Source organism: Grampus griseus, assembly GCF_964374135.1.
Source record: "Grampus griseus genome assembly, chromosome: 15".
Taxonomy (NCBI): domain Eukaryota; kingdom Metazoa; phylum Chordata; class Mammalia; order Artiodactyla; family Delphinidae; genus Grampus; species Grampus griseus.
This window is the reverse complement of record NC_139009.1, coordinates 58533560-58541907: the sequence shown is the minus strand read 5'-3', so window position 1 is coordinate 58541907 and position 8348 is coordinate 58533560.

Below are 8348 nucleotides of genomic sequence, written 5' to 3'. Positions count from 1 at the left end.
GAATCTCTCCGAAGGGAGAGCGGCAGACAGCCCGACGGTAGGGCGGTGGGCCTGGGGCTCCGCCGAGCGCCACGTGGCTGAGGGGCTCGGGGGAAAAGCCTGTCTCCTGTCCAGTGTTCGCCGCCCAGCGTTTTTTTCTCTCCTCAGAAAGCGCTGGAGTAGGGAGGCTGTATACAGAGCTGAGCTCTCCAAAGGCACTAGGCACTACCCCCGCCCCAAGTGCTGGCGAATTACTCCCTCACGCGACTGGGTTTTAAAAGCTCAGAAACTTCCTGTACCTACAGATTGGCGTTGAATTCTGAGATTCTTTGACATAAATCTCTTTCGGGGTCTTTCCTTCCCTTTTAATTCTAGAGGAGAACACTCAAAAAGAATCCTTTCTTTTCAAGACGGCTATGAATGGTGTTTGTGTGGTACCAATATAAATGTACATAGACAGAACTAGAAACTTTATTTAGGAATTGTTCCCTAAGCTATCTCAAGACCCAAGTTACTCTGTTAATATACTGACATCTTCATTTTAAGAAACGGAAATAAAACTCTTCGTAAATTGAGAGTCCTGAATATAGAAATGAGTAAAGCATGAACATATTTAACAAAGCTTTTTAGAAAAGTTTATTGTTGCCAATATGTGAAAACAATAGCCTGTCAGGTAACTTACCTACATTATTGCTAATCCTCAATATAACCCCATTAGATAGGTTAATTATCTACATTTTGCACATGAGGAAACTGATGCCCAAGAAGCTAAATGACTTTCCTAGACATCCATTCAGCCAGAAATGGAAACTGAACCTAGATCTGTTTCACTCAGAGCCCATGGTGTCAATGCTCCAGTTGGTAGCTGTTCTAAAAACAAGACAACTAAGAGACGGATTTCTATATGAGTCACAAACAATGACACTCAAACACTGGGGAAAAACAAAGAAACACATTATGATGGTAAGTTTTTAAATGTGTCCTTTTTAATGGTTGACAAATCCATTAAAATTAAATAAACTCAACAGAATTAATACGCAGTAAACCAGGCCTGACATACAGAACACATATTTTCTGGTTTTAATGGTTAATTGGACCTAAAAGGTGATTCTTTATGAAAACTAATAAATATTCACCTTTACCACTAAAGATAAAGGTTTTTAAGAAAGCACAAAAAAGCTAGAAGAATGGGGATATAAGTTTTAAAGAGTATGTTTTAACTGCAAGTTATCTGTAAAACAAATTTGAAAATCATAGTGAAATGAATACAATTCTAAAGAGCCCAAACTGACAGTAAAAACACTTTGATTTCATTACCTTAATTTTGGATTTTGTATACTTCTATATATTCTCTTTGATTTTATTATGAACACTCAGACTCTCTTTACTCTTTCCCTTACCCTCAACTCTTTTTTTTAAACCCAGTCTTATTTCGAAGTCATGATTCTTCCCCTAGAATTGCCCTGACTGAAAATCACACTTATACAAAATTAAAAAAGGAAAAAAGTTTGAAATCTGAGATATGGCAAGGAACCATTTAAACACCAACAGGTCTATCTTAAACTCCAAACAAAAATACTAAGTTATATAACAATCAGAGAATTAGACTAAAGAATGGACCCCTTTCTGTTCCTTGGCAGTGGTGGAAGACAAGATCAGTAAGCCAGCAATACCAACCAGGAATTAGTATCATGAAGAACTCCAAAGGGCATTTGGTGCCATCTACTGGACATCAAGCAGTAAGTATAAAACAAAGGGTTTTTTCTTGTTTTTCTGGAAATTATTTTACACAAATACATTACAATGACCAGTTAAATAAGATAATCTGAAAGTACGCATTTTGAAAAAAGAAATGAAATCCTAAAACAAAGTAGAAGTGGTGACTCCCAGCATCTAGCACTTCAAAGGCATTACATAAGCACTGACAGATAGGCACAACCCCCAAAATAAGAATTCGAAATTCCAGAATGTTTGAACCTGAATTTTATGACCAGAATTTTAAATAAAAAGCTATCTGTAATAAGATAAACGTAGGCTGACAATGGTTTATATCTTTGATCAGGCATCAAGCTAAACTAATAGAACTGGGGAGTAAAAGAAAATATTGAAAATGGGAACCACAAAAGATTATACTTGTCAGATAATCTTTACTACATATTTTAGAAAGCCCCAGTTTCCTTCCTCTGAGGGGTTTATACTCCAGGTGGGTATAGGACAGTATGTAAATGCCAGTGCTGAGGGGAAGGTTCATTAAATGCAACAGGAGCTCTGCCAGAGAGGTGCTTTTCAGTGAGTACCTCAGAGTGGCAGGGAAGACAACTGTTGATATTATATAACTGTCTAAAAAGTTCCCAAACTGCTGAATTAAAAAACACTATTTATAACTGAGTTTGACATAGTTAACCACTATGACATTAAAATGAATTCTGTTTTATAAGTTTTTGAGGAATTGATTTTATTCTTCTAAGTGTAAAAATCAGAACTGTAATTTTCTGCTTTAATATCAGTCCCTTTCTTTGTGGCTACTTTGGACACTCAAATATCATGATACCCATTATCAGAAAATTAAAATTTAAAAACCTTTAAAAACACTGCTTTGCAAAAGTTAGTTATTCCACAAATATTTGCTACTTTAAAAATAGAGCAATGGCTAGACAAGGGTACATACATTACACTGAACACTATGTAGCAGTTAAAAAAAAAAGGTAGAGGTACATACGTTGGCATGGAAACATCCCCAAGGCAGTGCTGAGTAAATAAGTTGTAAAATGATCCCTAAAGCATATTATTTGTGTTAAAAAAAAAAAAAAGAAGGCCAAACTGTGTATTTCCCTCATTTCCAACACTAACTCTGTTACATACATACATGCATAAGATCTGGAAGTAAACACCACAAAGGATTCACAGTGAACCAGGGCTGTGCAAAACAGATTTAGCTGTCATAATGTTTTAAAATTTTTATAGGAAAAATGTATTCATTTATGAGTTGGGGAACTAAAGGTTAACTCAGAAACCAAGGAAAGTGGAGTGAAGTAAGTCAGACAGAGAAAGACAAATATCATATGGTATCGCTTATATGTGGAATCTAATGAACCTATTTATAAAACAGAAATAGAGTCACAGATGTAGAAAACACACTTACGGTTACCAAGGGGGAAAGGGGGGAAGGATAAACTGGGAGATTGGGATTGACGTATACATACTACTATATATAAAACAGATAACTAATAAGAACCTACTGTATAGCCCAGGGAACTCTACTCAGTACTCTGTAATGACCTATATGGGAACAGAATCTAAAAGAGTGGATATTTGTATATGTATAATTGATTCACTTTGCTGTATCAGTACAGCAGAAACTAACACAACATTGTAAATCAACTATACTCCAATAAAAATTAATTTAAAAAAAACACCAAGGGAAGTGGTTAAGTGAAAAAAGTTTACTGAACTATATTCATGAATTCAACAGATATTTATTGAGTGCTTTGCTGTGTGCCAGGCACTGTGTGGTGCCAGGGCTACAGCAGCAAACAAGACAGAAGCGCTACTCCTGAAAGTTCAAAGTCTAGTGGAAGAACCAGACAGTAACAGGTGAATATAGAGTGTGTCAGGCCGTGATAAGCTATAAGGAAAAGGAAACTTTGCAGAGCATGTGGAGAAACTGGAACCCTCATACATTGCTGGTGGGAATGTAAAATAATGCCGTTGCTTTGGAAAACAGTTTTGACAGTGCCTCAAAAAGTTAAACATAGAGTTACTGTATGACCCAGTAGTGCCTCTCCTAGTTATATACCCAAGGGCGTTGAAAACATATGTTCATACAAAAACTTGTATATGAATGTTCATAGTGGCACTATTCGTAATAGCCAAGAAGTGGAACAACCCAAATGCCCATCAACTGATGACTTATAAATAAAAATGTGGGGACTTCCCTGTGGCGCAGTGGTTAAGAATCCGCCTGCCAATGTAGGGGTCACGGGTTCGAGCCCTGGTCCGGGAAGATCCCACACGCCGCGGAGCAACTAAGCCCATGCACCACAACTACTGAGCCTGCGCTCTAGAGCGCGTGTACCACAACTACGGAGCCGGTGCACCTACAGCCCGTGCTCTGCAACAAGAGAAGCCACCGCAATGAGAAGCCGGTGTACCACAACAAAGAGTAGCACCCGCTCTCCACAACTAGAGAAAGCCTGCACGCAGCAATGAAGACCCAACGCAGCCAAAATAAATAAAATAATTTTTAAAAAAATACGGTATATCCCCAGAACAGAATATTATAAGCCATAAAAAGGGATGAAGTACTGATATATGCTACAACATAAATGAACCTTGAAAACATTATGCTATGTAAAAGCAGCACAAGAGGTGCCAGACACAAAAGGTCACGTATTTTGTGATTCCATCCATTTGAAATATCCATTTAAATGAAAACGTCCAGAATAGGCACACCTTTAGAGACAGAAAGTACATTTCGTGGTTTCTGGGGTGGAGGGTAGAGGTGGATAGGGAGGGATGAGGAGTGACTTTAATGAGTATGGGGTTTCTTTTTAGGATGATAAAAATATTTTAGAATTAGATAGTGGTAATAAATACTTAACTCTGTAAATATACTAAAACCACTGAAATGGTGTACTTTATTTATTTACTTATTTTTGGCTGTGCCACACACCGCTTGCAGGATCTTAGTTCCTTGACCAGGGATTGAACCCATGCCCCCTGCAGTGGAAGCACGGAGTCCTAATCACTGGACCGCCAGGGAATTCCCTGAAATGATATACTTTTTTTTTTTTTTTTTTTTTTTTTTGCGGTACGCGGGCCTCTCACTGTTGTGGCCTCTCCCATTGCGGAGCACAGGCTCCAGACGCACAGGCCCAGCGGCCATGGCTCACGGGCCCAGCCGCTCCGCGGCATGTGGGATCTTCCCGGACCGGGGCACGAACCTGTGTCCCCTGCATCGGCAGGCGGACTCTCAACCACTGCGCCACCAGGGAAGCCCGAAATGATATACTTTTAAAGGGTGAATTTTATCTCAATTTTTAAAACGCTAAATAAAAAGAGTAAAACAGGGTAAAGGGATAGAGAGGGGAGGGGAAGCTACTATTTGGACAAGGTGGACACTTGGACAAGGTGGTTAGGAATGAACTTATTTTGAGCAGTGACCTGAACAACATGACCACGTAAATCTACTAACCATGTAAATCTGAGAGGTGGGGGAGGGGAAGGAGGAACATTCCGGGAAGAAAAGCAAGTTGGAAGACTCTTCAGGTAGATGCATACCTGTTCTCAAGGAACAGCAAGGAGGCTAGCAGCGTGGCTGAGTGCAATAGCAAGGGTGAGGCTGCAGGAAGCCAGGTTCCAAACTACACAGATATGTAGAGCACAGTAAGGATTGGTCTTCACTCTAAATGATAGAAAACCACCAGAGCCAGAAGCAATGTGACCAGATGTACATTTTAAAAGGTTCACTCTGCTGCTAGGTGGAGAATAAACTGAGGCTGAAGAGGGAAGGAAACCTATTAGGGGGTTACTGTAGTAGTCCAGGCAAGAGAGATGGCTTCTGTTAGTACAGATGGTGAATAGTAGTCAGATTCAGTGTACATCAAATCACAACATACACTTTCAATATCTTAAAATTGTGTGTCAATTATATCACAGTAAATCTGGGGAAAACAGTGGTTGGATTCAAAATACACTCTGATGTTAGAGCCAAAAGGATTTCTAATGAATCAGATGTGGGGCACAGGAGAAAGAGCGGAGTCAAGGATGACCCCCTAAGGATTTTGCTCTGAGCAAAGGTGTAAATGGAGAGGCCACTTGCTGAGATGGGGAAGCCTCAGAGAAGAAGACTGGGCAGGGAAATGAGAATTCAATTCATCTTAAATTTGAGCTGCCTAATAATCCAAGTGCATATACAAGCCTGGAATTCAGTAAAATGGTCAGGCTAGAAATATAAATTTGAGAGCCATGGCAGAAGACGTTTGAAGCTATGTGGATGGACGACTCACCAGAGGGAGATTGGAGAGTCCATGGATTGGGCCCTAGAACACTCTTAGCATTTAGATACTTAGAAGATTTGGCAAAACTTATGTCTTCTGAGAGGCAGTAGCCTGTTAGAGGAAGACAAGGATGCTCCATTTTTCTTATTCTTACAGAATCAGATGATCTAATGGATAAAAGTTCCTTCAAACCAAGACTTCTATTAAGATCAGAGGTGTCTTATCTCTGGATCTTTAAAGATTTCCTCCTGTTCCATTTCTTTGGTGTTAGCTTACGGAGAGTGAACCTATTGACCTACCGGGTATTCTCAGATTATTTCTTTACAAAGTATGCTGCCTTGAGGATCTCAAGTCAAATCTCTACTAAAACCACACTAACATGACAACCCAAAAACCTATCATCTGATTTTGGGCATATTATTTCATCCCAGAAGTTTTAGCTTCCCAATAAGACAACAATTGGGTCTCATTTCTTTAGATGTGCAAAAATGTGGTCAGAAAGTCCTTGTCATAGATAATTTACAGATAGACAGTATTTTGGAGGGTGGGCGTATGAGAATCTATTTAGCTTACCTGGCAAAAAGTCTAAGCAGAATAATCCACCTGCTCGGGGTAGTGACACTTGTGCAATGGGTACTACAAGTTGTGCAGCTGATGCAGCACATTTAAATATTTAAGTACTGAAGCCAGTAGGTAGTGTAAACATTAATCATTTCTGCCTCTAGGTCTGAATAGCCTCAGGTTTCTCATCTGGGAATGGAGATAATAGTACCTGCTCTATCTGATAAGGATTAAATGAACCAAGGTGCTCTGTACACTGTATTATGCAATGCAGTCATACTACTATTATTTTCTTTACAGGGAACTCATTTGCTAGGAAAGCTTTTAGAGACCTACAATAGGTGGTCAAATTTCAGATGCAGTATGGATTTAAAATCCAGCTAGACACTTGTAAAATCATGGACATATAAGAATAGTAATTACATCATTAAAAAAAATAAATTTATTTATTCGTTTATTTTTGTCTGCATAGGGTCTTTGTTGCGGTGCGCGGGCTTCTCATTGTGGTGGCTTCTCTTGGCGTGGAGCACAGGCTCTATGCACACAGGTTTCAGTAGTTGTGGCATGCGGGCTCAGTAGTTGTGGCTCATGGGCTCTAGAGCGCAGGCACAGTAGTTGTGGTGCACGGGCTTAGTTGCTCTGCGGCATGTGGGATCCTCCAGGACCAGGGCTCAAACCCGTGTCCCTTGCACTAGCAGGCAGATTCTTAACCACTGTGCCACCAGGGAAGTCCCCACATTATTTTTTTTTTAATACCAAAAGATAAGAAACAACTTGAATGTCCAATTATAGTCCATCCTACAACGAACTATAATTGCTGCCCTTAAAAAATAAGGGGCAATATAAGAAACAATCTTAAGATGTAGTAGTAAATGAAAAAACAACAGGTGCAAAATAGTGTGTAGAGTTTGCTCAAATTTGAGTAATAATATACATATATATTATATGCTTGTGTATACATGGAATATCTCCGAAAGGATACACAATTACCTCATCACTATATACCCTTTGTGCTGTCTAAATTGTGTTCCATGTGTTTATATTACTTACTCAAAAAAATACAACACAAAATTTAAAATCTAGCCACAAAGCCTCAAATATCAGTGAGATAGAAACAGAATAGGTAATAGTCATTATCTTCAATATAAAAAGAGCTTCCTTCAAATAAGAAAAAGAAAAGCTTGTCAAAAGACAAATGGACCCAAGGTCTGGAATTAGTATTAAACAAAAGAAATATACATGGCTAACACATTCTTAAAATGTTCACCTTCCTCAGAAATTAAACAAAACCAAATGCCATTATTTTAACCTTCAGAGTGGAAACTTAAGAAAAAACTACACTCAATACTGGTACATGTATATGAAATGGAAATGCTCATACTTCACTGGTGAGGGCCGCGGGGCAACTAAGCCTGCATGCCACAACTACAGAGCCCACATGCTCTGGAGCCGGTGAGCCACAACTAGAGAGAAGCCCACGCGCCACAACTAGAGAGAAGCCCACGCATCACAACTAGAGACCAGCCTGTGCACTGCAACGAAAGATCCTGCGTGCCACAACTAAGACCAGATGCAGCCAAAAAATAAAAATAAATATTAAAAAAAAGCCTTAAAACATGCACACAAAGGGTAAAACATGCACCCTTTATCTCACCCAGCAATGCCACCTCCAAGAATGAAACATGAGGAAATAAGGCAACAAGTACAAAAAGATACGTGTAACAGGGATACTACTCACAGGTGTTGTGTTTTGTTTTGTTTTGGGGTTTTTTTGGCCACACTGCATGGCATGGGCATGCGGGATCTTAG